General features: G+C 42.4%; 1 protein-coding gene and 1 long non-coding RNA gene across 3 annotated transcripts in view; one reads left to right on the forward strand and one right to left on the reverse strand.

Moving 5' to 3' along the window:
• Positions 1-16,579, forward strand: part of LOC149354150 (uncharacterized) — a 110,420-nt gene that overhangs the window by 22,786 nt on the left and 71,055 nt on the right. The gene's annotated exons all lie outside the window — the stretch shown is intronic.
• On the reverse strand, positions 749-4,538 carry LOC149354151 (uncharacterized). Its single transcript, XR_016291183.1, has 4 exons — positions 4,274-4,538; positions 3,962-4,051; positions 2,753-2,864; positions 749-863 (listed from the first exon to the last, which is right to left on the reverse strand). It is a non-coding gene; the product is annotated as an uncharacterized LOC149354151 (long non-coding RNA).

A 16,579-nucleotide genomic window follows, 5' to 3' on the forward strand; every position in this document is an offset into this window, starting at 1 on the left:
TTGACGTACTTGAGGACACGCGCACTACCGCGAACTCATACCATACACTCTAAAAAAAAAAGGTGTGATCTTAGTCTTTTTGGGGGGTAAAACACTTGTCGCTGAGCTGACACCTTTTTGGGGGTAAGGTTACGCTGTTTCTTGGAGACTAAGTATTTATGCTCTCGCACATAGAGTAATGTTACGCTCTAATAGCCTAAACTTGCACTGACATAAGAAGAGTAACTTTAAACCAGTTAGGTATAACATTACACCTTTCTAAAAGGGGTAAATGTTAGCCTGAGGAAAGCATAAACATATCCTAGCATGCAAGGTGCAAGTTTGCACCTTTAGTAGGTAAATTTATGCTATGTATAGAAGTGCAAAGTTACTTTGTCAAAGACTAAACTTATACCGTCATAAACAGAGCAAAGTTTGCACCCCTGTGGTGCATGCTTATACCCTTACATGGTGGATAAAGTTACCCTTCTAGTGGTACAAAGTAATGCCCTACTGCAAAGGGTATCTATGCACTACTCGGTGGTGTATTTATACTGTCCACACGAGAGCATTATTACCCTTCTGTAGCGTAAACCTGCCCACTGAATGCAGAACTAAAGTTGACCCATATGGTAGAAGCCCGAGTCTTTCTGGAAGTGCAGGCAGTGTCAAAATGTTGCGACGAATCTTTCATGTGAGATGGTCTGTGTCATTGTGTGTTCAGGTGCAGGTACTACTGCAGAATGTACACAAAGGATTCATAAACGAATTGGAGAAAGAAACATACCGTCATATTTATTTTGTCACATGCTACACCATATTACAGCAATGACCCTGGCAGTCTTCTTCATACAGGTGGAGGCAGTATGTACCATGTATTTGACCTGCACAGAGAAGAAAACATATAATGAATTTTGCAACCACAAAGCTCAGACGACGTGACCATGGGCTTAGTTAATTCAGGTCTAAAAGTGTAAACCACACAAAAGGCAGGGATAAAGGGCGATGCATGAAAACAATGCCACAAGTGCAGGCTTCTGTTTATTAATGAGAACCAAAATCAGAAAAGATATGCAGGAAAAACAAAACATGTCCTAAATGGCAGCTACTTAATCACTCACATATGCTGACATTATCACAAGCACACTGGCTTCTCAGGAAAAATCCAGAATATTGTGCCCAGCTGCACGGTCAGGCTGTAGGCATCCCGGATGCCAGACTAAGAAGAGGGTCATATCAAGAAACAGAAAAACATGTGCATGAAATGGAAGCTACTAAAAGGTGATAAAATGAAATGCCGTTTAACAAACCCTTCCCTCCATTCTCGTGTTTTTATTTCTCTGTATCTAGAGTGGTTAAGGTTTCATGCAGCCCTTGCTAACAATATGTCTCTGGTCTCTGATGCCATTATATGTTTTGTTGCCCATACAGTGAATTTTCTTCCTAAAAGGGAAGTGTAGGTGATTATCTGAGCATCAATGAGTGATACTTCCAATTGTAATTTTCCCTGCATATATTACCTGTGAATTCATTTCCGATTAGCAAACAGCAGGAAGCTTGTGCCTGTGATGGCATTTCTGGGTGCATTGCATTGTCACAGCCTTTCGATACAGTTTAAATACCTGGTGAAAGGCCTATGCACAAAGGCTATGCACTATAAATCTTAGTCTACCACTCCTGGAAAACAAGGAAAAGCTTTCGGCTAAATGTGAAATAATAGCAAGGGCAACTTACACATCTAAAGAGTTATCTCCATGCATGAGGTAACATCATACCAAAAAAATTATTTGGACCACATTATAATAAAGATACTTTTTGTTCACGTTCATAGCCTGTTTCATACTACACCTCTACATTATGCCTGTGCAAAAAGCTTTGGTTATGGACTGGCCTTCACTGACAGACTACATTAACTACACAAGCAGCATAGAACAGTCTCCTTCTAAAGCACTATTTTTGCTTGAGGAAATTACAAAGCTCGTCTTTTTATTTAGACAGTGCTGCTTCATCCAATGCTTGCAGCATATGCAGCAGCAGTAATTCTCATGAATTACATTTTGCTGGCACAACAGAATGTTGTGTTACCTTTACACATCTTTTCAGATGCTTAGCATAATGAAATTGTAAACACTGACTGACAGCATGCAAGAATGGCTATTAAACCAGTTGCCTTCCATATCTGCTTTCACATGCAGGGCACGTGAGCTTAGTTAAATTTTAAGTTCACTCCAATGTGAAATAGAACAAATATGGGTTCACGTGAGTTATTGGAAATTATTCACATCAGTGAACAGCACCTTCCTACTCAAAAAGAAAGTGTGAACAGTGCAAAGAAGATGAACAGCCTCACATAGCTTCATATCACATTAAGCTCTACATGCATAAACGACGGTGCTAGTCATATTAGCTTGGTAGCATGCCACCCTGCCAAGCATTACCATAACTCTGCCTCATTTTTTTCTGACTTCTCCAGCAACATGAATTGTAGGCAGCGCCTCTCAAACTAATTCAATATGAAATGTTTGCTGAAGTCCAGCCTACTTTTGCAGAAAAAAAACTGGATTTATACTTCATGCCATAAAAAGTGGTCACAATTATTCAAACCATTATTCAGAAATTCTTTCGGAACTAAGTCCTCGAAAACATTGAAAAGCTCTAAAATCTCTGTAATAGAATGGCTGCAGCTGCGCAACATAGCATACTATGTTCACGGATGGACATCAAGTGATGATGAACTTGCAACAATGTCCCAATTACATAAAAACATACATACCACACACGTCTAGTCCCGGCCACTCGTACGGTTTTGAAGAATCCAGGCTGAACTTCGGTGCTAGGAGTGACAGTGGTTGTGCACCTTTGCATCCCTCCTTCTCCCAGGTGCACTGCAATAGAGATGTCATTTATAGCGTTAGTGTAATGGTTAGTGATAACTTATATGTTCATTAAACCACGTAATGGCAGCACACATGCTCAAAAAACGACAGGAATAGTTTGAAAACGAGAAACAACTTTTTGTTCCAAACTTTATCTATTACAGCACTTGCCACATATTTATCACAGGCATAATTGACGCAGTGCACTGGCATAATAAGCCTAGACAAACTTCTACAGCACAATGGCCTATTACCAGTGAATTGTCACTAAGTGCCTAACATAATTAACATATCTTCTAACAGCCACTGCAGAAAAAAGAAAGAACTATACTGTTACTGCTTACGAGATTGACAGTATTCATTACAGAATTTTTTTTTTCGTTGACAGATTACCGCAGTGCAACCAAAATCCTTATTGTTCTAAACAGAAAAGCTTAGATACTAGCGTATTCTTCTATTCAACCTCTTAGAGCAACATCAAGCCTAAAGTTTCACTCTTTCATAAGAGAATACAAGAGCACAAAAAGAGGTGACATAGACTGTACGCTTTTGTGAGCTAATGTTTGGCCACCAACTAGCCCTGACCCTGACTTTTTCACTAATAAAAAGAACTAAACAAGTTCACTTTTCTCTATTAGTTCTCAGCCTGAGTGAAGAGCCAGTTACATATCAACTTAACACCATTAGCAAGCGCATCTTGCCATTCGAATGCAGTAAAACTGCTGGCATGATAAGTCACATTCTGGGTTAGCAAAAATATTGCAAGGTGTAAGCGAAAACGGCCGCATGCCTGGAAGCGCAGAGCACAAATGAGCTGCTAATTTCTTGCCTATGAATAAATAAATTTCACGTTTACTGTTTTATCGTTTGCTTGCTACTCCGTGGTAAAGAAAAAAAAAATTGACGCCGTCCATTCGCAAAAAAAAAAAAAGCGGCCTGGCAGAAGGAGTTGCCTTGCAGCGCTAAAATTATAAAGGGATTATTGTGCAATAAGAATCACATACAGTGCTGCAGTAGATGTGAGCACTGCGCGCAGTACGTGCCACAGAAGCGCGCACACTAATTTACTCGCCCCTTTCTGAACGGAGACTGCGGTTTGGACTTACCTTACTGAATGGTCGTGAGCAGGGACAAATACTTGGCGTTGAAGAGACGACCGGCAATGTTCTTTCGCACGGCAGACGAAGGATCAGAGCCTGCAGCGAAAGAAAGCATGAGAAAGACGCCTGCAGATTGCGCCGCTGCGATCGTGTGTTGCACACGATAGGCTCCCTCCGGCCGCACGCGACCGGCTCAAAACAAGAAATAGCAACAAGCAGCGGCTCGCGCACACAATCCATGATAAAAAATCTGTATTGAACACACCATAACTTGATGGCAGGAAACAACCCGTATGACCAAACGAAAATGTCACTTACTTGTACGGTTGAAATTGGGCGCAAAGAATCCGTACGATGAGGGCGCCGGGACGATCTGGCGTGCGCTGTTTCTTTCAGAAGATGTCGCCCACTGCAGCATCACACATCGATGAAGCTTGCACGATGAAGTAATCGCTGAACAGAACCTAAACGCACAGAGGCCCGTACTAAAAGATGAAAAGAGGAATGCGCGTCGCGACTTGCACGCACGGCACCCAGGCGCGGTAAACAGCGGCTTCGTCTTCGACTCTACGCGAGCGGCCAATCCAAATAGGGCCGGCGTTATTGCGACCGGGTGAGAATAACGGAAATCCAAGCCAAAGCGTTATTGCTACCCGGTGGAAATAACGAAAAGCCGGCCCAAAGCGTTATTTTCACCCATGGATTGCCTTGGCTTCGTTTATTGTTGGCGGACGAGATTTGGGCCGCCGTTTTTGCATCGTTTGCTTGTTTGATCGGCCCCTGTCAACGCCTGATCGTATGATGTCGGGGTCGCGCTTCGATTTTAGGTGGTGTGATAAAGTTTCCTATGGTCATGCAGGCGTTTGGCATCATTCTCACCGTGTATATGTGACCTCGGCTTTTGCGTGACGCGTTGTGATCTCTTGATTCGTTGTGAAAGGACTCGTGTGTGCTTGCGTTGTTTGGGTGCTCGCGCTTGTGCAGTGCCTTCGAAGACGCTCCAGCTTTCTCCGGAAAATCTTGTTATAATTCGACATGAATACGCTTTCATTTCGCGTAATTTATGAGTTTTGCGAGTAGGCATATGTGCGCTCATTCGTTTCGGCATTCAACCTGATTTGCGCAGAGGATATATGCAAGTTAATAATGAGAATTCATTACAACGTGGGGAAGTTTGACCTGGACGTGGTGCTTCACGTCATCTACCACTTCGCTTCGATGCGCGGCCGTGTCGTGCGCAGTGGCCCTCCAGAGTGAGGCCACGCGCGTGTTCGTACTAAGAGTTGACGACCCTGTACATTCCAAACGAATGGCAGGAGTTTTCAAAACGCACTTGGTGAATATTGCCCACGTGCTAACTAGTATATTGCGCGGGGATTTTGCAAATGTTAAAGATGCTCTGCCTCGTTCGAAGTTCCCCGGAATCGTTTGCCTTGCAACGATTAACTCGGTCTACATCGGGGGAGACAACTAGAAACATACCCAGGCGGCTGAAAGAGCATCGCAGTGATGTCGGCAGGAATCGAACAGCTGCTGTGGCAGAACATGCACAACCAGGGCGTGAAATTGCTTGGGAGAGTTTGGAAATCTTTGCCACTGAAAGAAATGTGTAAGTGTGGCTGCACCTGGAATCCTTTATAACATAGATGATTCCGAAGACAGTCATCAGAACAAAGGGAAACCTTCACCAGGCTTATGCAAAGTCATTGCCCTGATTAGTTAAGGAGCTGCTTTGTCATGACCGGTCCTTCATTTTGAACGAGCAACCTGTTAGGGTTCTGAAATGTCAATCAACGTGTTCGACATGGTCAGTGACCAATGTTTCATTCTACTATTAAGGCAAGGTGAAAACTTCACGACGTGTGCCCTATGCACCGAAGCTAACTGCAGTTGCGCCCTAAGCCCACAGTATATTCCACATTTAACATCAAAAAGGTGGCCAGCAGGTTCAGAATCCTTAATTGTTTTGTAACACTTCTCTCAAGCTGCCTTGCCTGAATCCACGCACATTTTGTGTTAGAAAGCATGGGTGACAGAAAAGACATTACAAACAATTGGTGTACTGCATTGGTGTTCTGTGGGAATACTTAATTCCGTCAGTAGGTCATGCTAGATGGCGTGGCAATGGTGTATAGTCCCCCTCCCCCCTTTAAGATGCATTCATTTACCTATGAGATTGAACTTCTTTTAAGAGATTAGGGTACCAGTTATAATAGCATAGACATGATGGCACGTGAACAACTTTCATAACTGGCTTGTCTTTTGAATTTCTTATTTAATTGCAGTATTGCTTTGCATTGAAGCCATACTAATAATGATTCATTTCTTCCTGTGTACAGTGCTTCAGCCAGGAAATAAATTGATTGGTTGCAGCTCATTTCCCATGTTTTCATTCCTTGTTTGTGTGCTTAAACTACTCAAACTGATATGCTTTCTTCAATTCTAAGCCAACTTTCTCAATAATAACTCACCTTGTAAGCAATGCATATAAGCAGAAGTAATTCACACGGCACATTTCACTTGGCCGTAAGTGTCGCAAGGACTCAGAATTGGCAACTTCGTATTGGTTAGCAGCAAGGAAAACCTTTTTTTTTTTTCATTGTAATAAATCTTGGTACTGTGTAGATATTTGTGTATGTTAGTTGCTGTTGAAATGAGGTCCTCGACGTGAGCATGGTCGGCCGCAATTTCATGGCACTTTGTGCACTGCCAACTTCGTGCTTCTGCTAACAAGGTTTGTTGAAGTGCTGTTCAAAGAGCTGGGATCATGTATTGTTGGCACCAGCTTAGCGAGAACCACTGGAACTTGCAGAAGCATGATGAGTCCTTCAACTGGGGCTATTTGATCTTGCAGTTTAACGATCATTTTAATGTTGGATAGTCGTAATTCAGCTCTTGCTGTCTTATTAATATGAGTGGTAGACACCTTTGACCATGCCCCGAAATCTCAACTTTACAATCCAGAGGTATAGACATGTTATACAAAAAATGTTTCAAATAGGTATTACATGTTTCGAGAAAAATTTTTACCAGTTTTGGCATTGGCAGAGCAGCAAAGGCGGGTATTAAATTTGAATCAAAATAGTTGTTTTACCACACATTCTAAAATTCTCTGCAATTCTTGATAAAATTTGGGAGTGATATTAGGATGGCAAGATGTTTTTAGCATTTCAATTGCCCTTTTTTTGACGACAAATTTGTCACAACAATATTGATATTTCTTTTGCTTTACTATAAATTTTTCTTTCTTTTTACCATTCAGTTTCAACACTGCAGACAGTCTTGTTTTCTGTTTTACAACATCTATTTCTTTCCTCTGGTGCACTGATTTTCAGCTTTTCACAAGCACTACAATGAGCCCTACATTTCATCACGTAATGACCACATGTTTAAAGTGTGTTCTCGCATGTCATATGGTCATTTTATCCACACACCAGTAACGACTGGAACCACTTTTTTGCCTTTGGCACTGCGATCGTCAATAACATCGCCTTCAAGAAAGCTGCAACTGATTTGTTCTGTTAATAATTTGTTCTGTTCACCCATTTCTCTAAATAATGCCCTTGAGCCTTGAGAGTGAATAAGTAAGGTGATGGAACAAAATATTTTAATGCATAACTTCTTCAAATTGAATTTTCTTTTTGTGCAAAGAGGGAGCAGCCACAAAACGCTACTGCTGTCAGTGGCTTGACAAGGTGACCCAACAGGTGATGACAAATGCAGTGTATATACCGAAACACTGAATGAAAAGCATGGGCAGGCCGCCACGGTGGCTTAGTAGTTTTGGTGCTCAGGTGCTGACCTGAAAGATGTGGGCCTGATCCCGGCCTTGTTGGCCTCATTTCAATGAAGGCGTAATGCTAGAGGCCTTTTGTACTGTGCGATTTCGGTGCACGTTAAAGAACCCCAAGTGGTCGAAATTATCCACAGCCCGCCACTACGGCATCCCTCATAGCCTGAGTCACTTTGGGACGTACGATAAACCACATAAAACCAAACCTCAGACAAGCATGGGCTCATTCTACTTGGTCATAAACTGCACACACATACTCATTACAGCTTATTGAACAGCAGAACAAAAGCAAGTGGTCAACTGTCCTATATACGATACGAAAAATAAGTAGGTGAATAAGCAGCATTATTTCAAGACGTGGGGTGAAGCAACGAATCATCCATTTAATTTATACGAAGGGAAGAAAGTTGATATATGGCACCCACCAAGCTAAAGAATAGACAGACACTCCAACATAATCACCAGTAAACAAAATATATTGAGGAAAACGAGGTTTCAGACAAGTTTGTATGACACTTCAGATGTAACTGCAGCGCAAACACCCACATTCCAATTAAGGAACACACGCATCCATGGATTCTGCAGCAGCCGCATGTGTGTCTGAGAGAGAAACAGATTTATTATGACGCAACGTGAAGCGCCGTGGATATCTTGTGCCAGGGTCACCAAAGCCATCTGGTCCATATCAGCTTGTCCGATGCTGTGGGTAATGCTGTAATTGAAAGGCAATCATCATCATCAGCCTGACTACACCCACTGCAGGGCAAAGGCCTCTCCCATGTCTCTCCAATTAACCCTGTCCTTTGTCAGTTGCCGCCACTGTATCCCCGCAAACTTCTTAATCTCATCCGCCCACCTAACTTTCTGCCGTCCCCTGCTACGTTTCCTTTCTCTTGGAATCCACTCCGTTACCCTTAAGGACCAGCGGTTATCTTACCTTCGCATTACATGCCCTGCCCAAGCCCATTTCTTCTTCTTGATTTCAACTAAGATGTCATTAACCCGCGTTTGTTCCCTCACCCACAACGCCCTCTTCCGATCTCTTAACGTTACACCTATCATTTTCCTTTCCATAGCTCGCTGCGTTGTTCTTAACTTAAGCTGAACCCTCTTTGTTAGCCTCCACGTTTCTGCCCCATAGGTGAATACCGGTAGGATACAGCTGTTGTATACTTTTCTCTTCAGGGATATTGGTAAGCTACCATTCATGATCTGAGAGAACCTGCCATATGCGCTCCACCCCATTCTTATTCTTCTGGTTATTTCCCTCTTATGATCCAGATCTGCGGTCACTACCTGCCCTAAGTAGACATATCTCTAGCCACCTCGTCTGTGACTGCCCTCGTTTTGAGCGAGAGCACGGTTGCCTAGTTGCTTCTCTGCTCCGCTTGGACTCGCGTCCTTTAACAGAGTCTAACGTTCTGGGGCCTTGGACACAACCTTCCAGACAACAGAAAGCGGTGAAAGCGCTCCTGAATTTCCTAAGGGACTCGGGGTTGCATTCCCGCCTATAATCTTTAAGTTTTCAGTGCGCGCCCTCTGTCTCTGTGACATAGTGGTCGCTGGACACTTAGACGACTCATTTCCTTGCCGCTCTTTTTCCTTTTTTCCCCTTTGTTCCCCTCCCCAAGTGTAGGGTAGCCAACTGGGCATCGCCTGGTTAACCTTCCTGCCTTTCCGTCCTTTTCTCTCTCTCTCTCTCTACTACTTCCAGCACCTCGCTACCAATTGCGAACTGCAGTTCCCTTGCTAGGCTGTTGAACATTACTTTGGTTTTCTGCATGTAAATTATTAGCCCCACCGTTCTGCTCTGCCTGTCTAACTCATTGATCATGCTTTGCAGTTCTTGTCCTGAGTGACTTAGCAAGGCAATGTCATCAGCGAATCGCAAATTACTCAGCTATTCTCCATTAACTCTTATCCCCAACTCTTCCCATTTCAGGCCCCGCAATACCTCCTGTAAGCAGGCAGTGAATAGCATTGGTGAGATTGTGTCTCCCTGCCTGACACCTTTCCGTATTGGAATTTTATTGCTGACTTTATGAAGAACTATAGTAGCTGTGCCATCGTTGTAAATATCTTCCAATATTTTCACATACCACTCTCCCACACCCTGATTCCGCAATGCCTGCATGACAGCTGAGGTTTCCACTGAGTCAAATGCTTTCTCGTAATCAATGAAGGCTATATACAGGGGTTGGTTATATTCTGTGCATTTCTCTGTCACCTGATTGACAGTGTGAATGTGGTCTATTGTCGAGTATCCTTTACGAACGCCTGCCTGATCATTGGTTGACTGAAGTATAAGGTTGTCCTGACTCTATTAGCGATTACCTTAGTATATACCTTGCAGGCAACGGACAGTAAGCTGATCGGTCTGTAATTCTTCAAGTCCTTGACGTCTCCTTTCTTATAAATTAAGATGTTAGCGTTCTTCCAAGCTTCTGGTACTCTCGGTCACAAGGCATTGCGCATACAGGGTGGCTAGTTTTTGTAGCACAATCTCTCCTCCGTCCTTCAACAAATCTGCTGTTACCTGATCCTCACCAGCTGCTTTCCCTCTCTGCATTGCTCCTAAGGCTTTCTTTGCTTCCTCCTTCGTTACTGGCGGAATGTCCCATTGCTGTGCTCGACTGCCTCTCTCAGTAACCTGATGATTACATTCGCTGCTGTATAGGAAGGCAATGGAGTTCAGCTCAAGTTAAGGACATTTTTTTAACATTTTCTTTAACAAATTTTTTAAACATTCTTTGTTTTTTTAATCATGAGGAAGGCGATATTACAAGAAGGGGCATTACATTAATTCTTGACAAATTTGCAGCTGAGCTGTATTCGTCATTTGACAAATTGTTTAACTGCGCTTTTTTTCTCAGTGTTCAGAAAATCTTTGATGTGATAAAACATAGGATTTTACCAAGCAAACTGTACCTGCTAGGCTTTTGAGCTCCCTTTTTCGCTATCCTTGAGAATTTTTTGTATAGCCAATCATTATTAAATAAAATAGCCAAACTGAACCTGGTGGTAAACTACCAATATATAGAGGCTGGTAAACTGCTGGCTTCTATTTTATCTTCCATACTATTTTAAAAAATTTAATCACTAATGGCTTGAGCTCGATAACTTCAGGTGCTTGGTCTTCCAGTGCATGGACTGCACAGTTTTGCTCACAGATCAAGTACACTTTGAGACAACGATGCATTAGTTGCAGGAAAACATAAATTATATATGCTTAAATCATTTTATGACAATGGAATTTCAGTTAACGCACAAAAACAATGATCTCTTTACTTAATCGTGGTTCTCTATCCTGCAGCTGTAATTCAATAGAATATGTGAACTATATCAAATATCCTAGCATATTCTCTTATACTATAGTGGTAGCTTATTATGTTTGTGTCACATTACAGAAGATTCTGTGGTTGCTCTTTAATGTGAAATCCTTGGCTCTAGTATCCATGAGAAAAAAACAATATTAGAACTCAGTTATGATACTCTTAGCTAAGATATTACAATATTTGTTTCAACTCCTTCATGTTTGCCATGTGGGCAATATAGCTCGAAGAATGTTTGAAATGTGTTTTGAATAGCCGTCTTCTGTCGCCAAGTCTACACATTTTCCTGTTTCTAGGTCTTTCCATAGTCTTTCTTATAAACAGACATCACCATTTTTTACAAACAGAAATTACTCATCACCATTTTTAGATATGAAACTTTTCAACAGAATCTACTTCCCATCGAAAGTTGCGGAACCACAAAATTTAGCTGGGTACAGCTAGGAAGGCAGCACACTGGCATATATATACCTGACAACTTTGGTGAATCACACAAACAGCTCTTTACTGTACCATCCGTGCACAGCCTAAAGGGGCAGCTGAAGCTGCTGTATTATTCTTCAGTGTTTTGCTGCATTACCACGCGCAGTCTTCTGGCAGTGAAAAAGGTGTGTGTGCGTGCAAGTTAAATGAAAGTGCTTTTCCGAGATGGCATCTTGGGAAAGAACAGGTGAGGCTGAAAATATTTAAGCACACTTCTTGCAAAATCACATTCTCATTATTGATACACTAGGATCAGCATGACTGTAACATTTCAAAAAGAAAAAAAAATAATCTGTATTTGTTGTGCCTGTAATAGTTGTTTCGTGTAGCTTTTGGTTGTTTTGATTCTTTTGCTTCCGGTAGGAGTAATTGCACAGTTTGCCCTTATGTATCTACAATTGTCAGGCTGTTTGTAATCTTAATATTGTGTGAATGGAAGAAAAACAGCAAAGAGGTCTTTTCAAAAATGTGTGAACAGAACGAGTGCAGTACATTTTATTTGTTCTGCTCAGTAAATGACCTGATTTGAAACTTTGCAAACATTATTCTGAACATATTGATTTATGATTGATTTATACTGCAATCTGGGCCTTTAAATTATTTCACAGGGGCTGTTGGCTCTTATTGTACTGTCTGCATTATTTTTTCAGTGAGCACAGGTTCATCTGATGGTATGTTCTTCCATGCTTCATCTTTAATGGGGTAAAATGCGTGCTTTACACAATTTTCTCGCTCAGCAGCTTTGATAACAACTAAAGTCAAGAGCTTTCAACCTGACATCTTAACAATAAGCAAATTATTTCTACTTCTATTTAATAAGAAAAGTTGAGCTTTGTGATGACCAAGTAACCATATGACCCATGTCTCACATTGCAGTTCTAAATCCCCACTGTCTCTCTCTGCTTGATGAAAATGCCATCATACCTTTCAATGAAAATTAAGTGGGTCTTGTACTAATATTGCACTTACTTGAAGGAGCTTTAAACCTTTTTTTCTACAGTCATGAAGGCAGTAGATAAGCTATAGTTCAGGTGAATATAATTTGCTTTCACTGGGAAATTGCCATCTGGATTTACATACGTGCAAGGGAAACATCCTAAACTGAGAATTTGGCATAGTAGCAGCTGATATGAACTAATATCACTCAGTCTCAAGCAGAAATCTGTTGACCACAGTTTCAAATTAAGAATCATAGCTGTTTGCTAATATATGATGCCACACCTTCTCTTGCAAAGCAGCTTCACTGTTCAAGCTGGAACCAAGTGAAACTGTGTAATCAAAACTGAGGTGTGCCTGAAACATCATTGCAAATAGTTCCAGTTAATGACATAATAAAAGCCAAATGTTTGTCCTGGACCAATAGCAGGTCAACTTCACAAGCATGGGAGATTTCGAGTGGTCACCAGCTACGGAAACCACAGGGTTGTGTGTGATCTCAGCAGGGGTCAGTTGGGATTTGTGAGACTAAACTGTCTACATATTCAGTTGATACCTGTCAAAAGCCTGCAGGTATTTCAGCTGTGTTAAGGCTTCTGCTGTAATCTTTCTGTGGAAGATATGTCCTAGCTGGGATTAGTTCTTTTATAAGGAACAGCTCTTAAAGGGATCTGCTTTTACACTGGCTGAGCTTGAAAAACAGTAGCAGGGAATAAAGTGTGTAGTATACACTTTAGTTACCGCAGTGGGAACTGCTCGAGGAAAGAGCTGGGTATGGACTTGTAGGCGTGGATGCGAGTGCTCCTGACCCGTACAGTTTCGCCCATTTGGGCACCCCAAACTCAGTGCGCTGCAGCCGCGATGAGAATCACAATTTGAAAAATCTAAAAACTGATGCGGATATTACGGCCAGCTATAATCAACCTCTCAATAAATAAGGTGCATTACTGCAACTGGTAAAAAGTTAAATATGTTATATTAATTTACAAGCCTGCGGGTTAAATAAACATCTGAGCTGTATTTAATCTATTTAAAAAATTGCCACATCTTCAGTGAAACAATCCGTAGGCCATCAATTTTGAACTTATTATAGCTTGTAGAGTACTTTCTCGAAGATAAATTAGGATTGGCATATATACGTTGCAATTGAAAACTCTCACAGTCACCTGCTGAATCAATTTTATTTTATTTTTTTGTTTTTGCAGTACACGCTTGAGTTATTTTCTACTTCAGTGACTACTACACATTTCACATTTCAGTAAAAACCAGTTCAGCTGCAAATGTCGGTGCACATACTACGACGCATTTCGCTAGTGATTACTTCTCTGTTGCAAGCAATCAACCTGTGCCAGCTCGCCCCGTTACCCATGCTTCTGGCCGAAAACCTCAACTGCAGCCATGGAATCAGCATTCTTGAATATGCATGAAATCTGTGGTCATGTTGTCCAGGTGGTGATGTATGTGATTTGTGTGCATCTGGGAGAGACAATATGAAGTTAAATTTTTTTGGGCTACACATATGTGTGTACGACCTAAGGCGAGAGTTGAGAGTGCACTCAAGTGTCCACATATAGTTGTTAAATGCACCAGAGCATCAAATGCAATAAAACACATTGCTGCAGAGTTTTTCATAGGACCGCAAAAAAAAAAAAGTAACAGCCAGGTAACAGATGAATGTTTAGCGTGAAAAAAAATTATGCACTGTTGCCTGCAGTTTTTTTTATTATTATGACGTGTGCGTCACATCCTTTTCTGGAATTAGCAAGGCTGTGTGGTTCTCAGGATCGTTCTGCATGAGCAAAGAAGACCAAACAACACAAGTGATGAGTGTGCCATTTTTTCCATGATGCTATGCCAACTATATATATATAGCTCAAATTTCGATTCCGCTTCTGAGCAGCTGTCTGTGGAAGGGTTTTAGCAGCTAAGAGGGAGCATGCCTAGAGCGTGCGAAGGTGCGGTACGCGCGCTCCTCTTCGCTTTTTCGCGGTGGCCACATTAATCCCATAGGATCATCGCCTATTGGAATCTCGAAATTGTGTATCTTAAGGTGCGGGTGACAAGAATAAAGCGGATGGCAGAAACAAAACCGTCGGAGCCAACGCGCGCAACTGCATCTCGTGTGCCGTCTGCCGCGGCATAGTTTCGTTTTCGCGCGTTAGGGTCGTTCGCGCTGGCATCACAGCGGCGATGTAACTGTGCCAACAGCCGCACCAAAAATCACCTATTCAGTAAGCGCGCTCACTTTGTCGTGGGGGCTTCCCGCCAGAAGTCGCCTAACACAGCGGCGGACAAGGGCCGATATATAGTGTATAGTTTCGCTTTTTCTACCCGGCACTGACATTGCACACGCATTGAACAAATGCCGGAACGGTGTAAGCTATCACCGCGAGGCGACTTCCGCGGCATGCGATGCGGAAATAATGCAATAATTGCATTATGTAACAGATACAGGCGATCGAGTTTCAATTACGTATACATGGGTTTCGATCTATGGCAGCTGGACTGGCTCATGAAAACGTAGCACTGGTAAAACGCAGCAACCGCGAACGTAACAGCGGGGTTCTACTCGAGGTTTGTTTTGCAGGAAAAAAAAATCAATCCTTCCACTTTTCATTGTGAGGACTATAGAAGCGCCAGCTGCGGAACAACATATAACGCGTACTTCCATCTCGTATCGATATCACCGTTTCGCTGTACCGCACGCAAGCACCACGATCAGTGCTTTTAGTGGCAAAACCTATTGAGCACGACCCTTCCCCAAACACACGCACTCACGGAGAACTCTCGTTGTTTCGTGCTCGCTTTCTTAGCTCAAACTTTTGGTCAAATTCTATTCGAACTGAGGGTGCCAAGAGTGGACACGTGTGTGCGGCACGGTGGTTTTGTAGCCGCGTGCTGCTCTCTTTGAGCAGTCTTATATTTATGTTTGTTGCGAGTAAACTTTTGAGATTTGCGCCAAGACTTTTGAAGATGAAGGCAAGGACGATCACGTTTAGAGCCAAATTGTGCGCGCGCCATGAAAAGGATATATATCGTTGCAACGCCACGCGCCAATGGTCGGGCATATCTCGAAGTCTCAATACTTCAAACTGTTAAGGGACTGAAAATTTGTTCAAATCATGCCGTTTTGAAATTAAAGGTAAGGGGACCGAAAATAGAGTTCGGAATAAAGAGAGCCCGACCAGAGGGTTTAATGCATTCACTGGTCTTGTCATTCTTATGCGACCGTTCATCAGCACTGGCAGCATTAGCGGCGCCTCATAGATGCCACTCGATCGGCTTCGCATGTTCTAAAATAAACTGGCCCCACGTCGTGACAGGAGCACAGGAAAAAAAAAAAGAACTATAGTGAAGCAGCCGCAAAGACCACAACCCACACCAAGCAACGCGTGCATAGTGCATGTAATGACCCTTCATAGACTGTCGGTCCGGGGGCTGTCGAAAGCACGATGGCCACGTGCAGCACGCTGCATTGCCATGCTTCATCATCGGTCAGGACAGGTAAGCTGTACGGCCGTTGAATAAGCGTGTACTACCGGCAGTTTTGTCGCACTGAAATACGAGATTTTGACGGGACCGAAGTACCTTTCTGTAAATAGCGCAGATTTGAATGAAGCGATTTTTGTGTGTGTACAGCACACACCCTACATACCTCTCGGGCAATAATGGCCCTTAGCAGCTAAGCAAGGTTAGAGCAAGAAAAAAATTAAATCTGACATTAACAAGTGATGCAAATTCAATAAGGCACTGTTCTGTTTGAGGAAAGATAGGTCAGAAATGGTAAGAGAAGACTGTAAATCGAATTTGCCAAATATCGTTTTAATCATTTAGGGCCCTTTGTTAACAGGTAAAGACCAACATTACCCAGTTTGTGCACCCAAAGCATCATCATGAAAACTGGGCGAAACCCAATTCCTGCTCAAAAAGTGTCTTCAAGAGAAATGTAGTTTGCAACAGACTGAAGCTACCGTATTGAAATTGGCAGATGTCTTGAACCTGAAAACAATGGATGAACTAGCCATGTGATCTTTTCCAGGTCGTGTTGCATGGCATGAATTACCGTGGAAGAGTTTTCTT

Source organism: Amblyomma mixtum, chromosome 3 (genome assembly GCF_055824585.1).
Source record: "Amblyomma mixtum isolate Tamu chromosome 3, ASM5582458v1, whole genome shotgun sequence".
NCBI classification, from domain to species: domain Eukaryota; kingdom Metazoa; phylum Arthropoda; class Arachnida; order Ixodida; family Ixodidae; genus Amblyomma; species Amblyomma mixtum.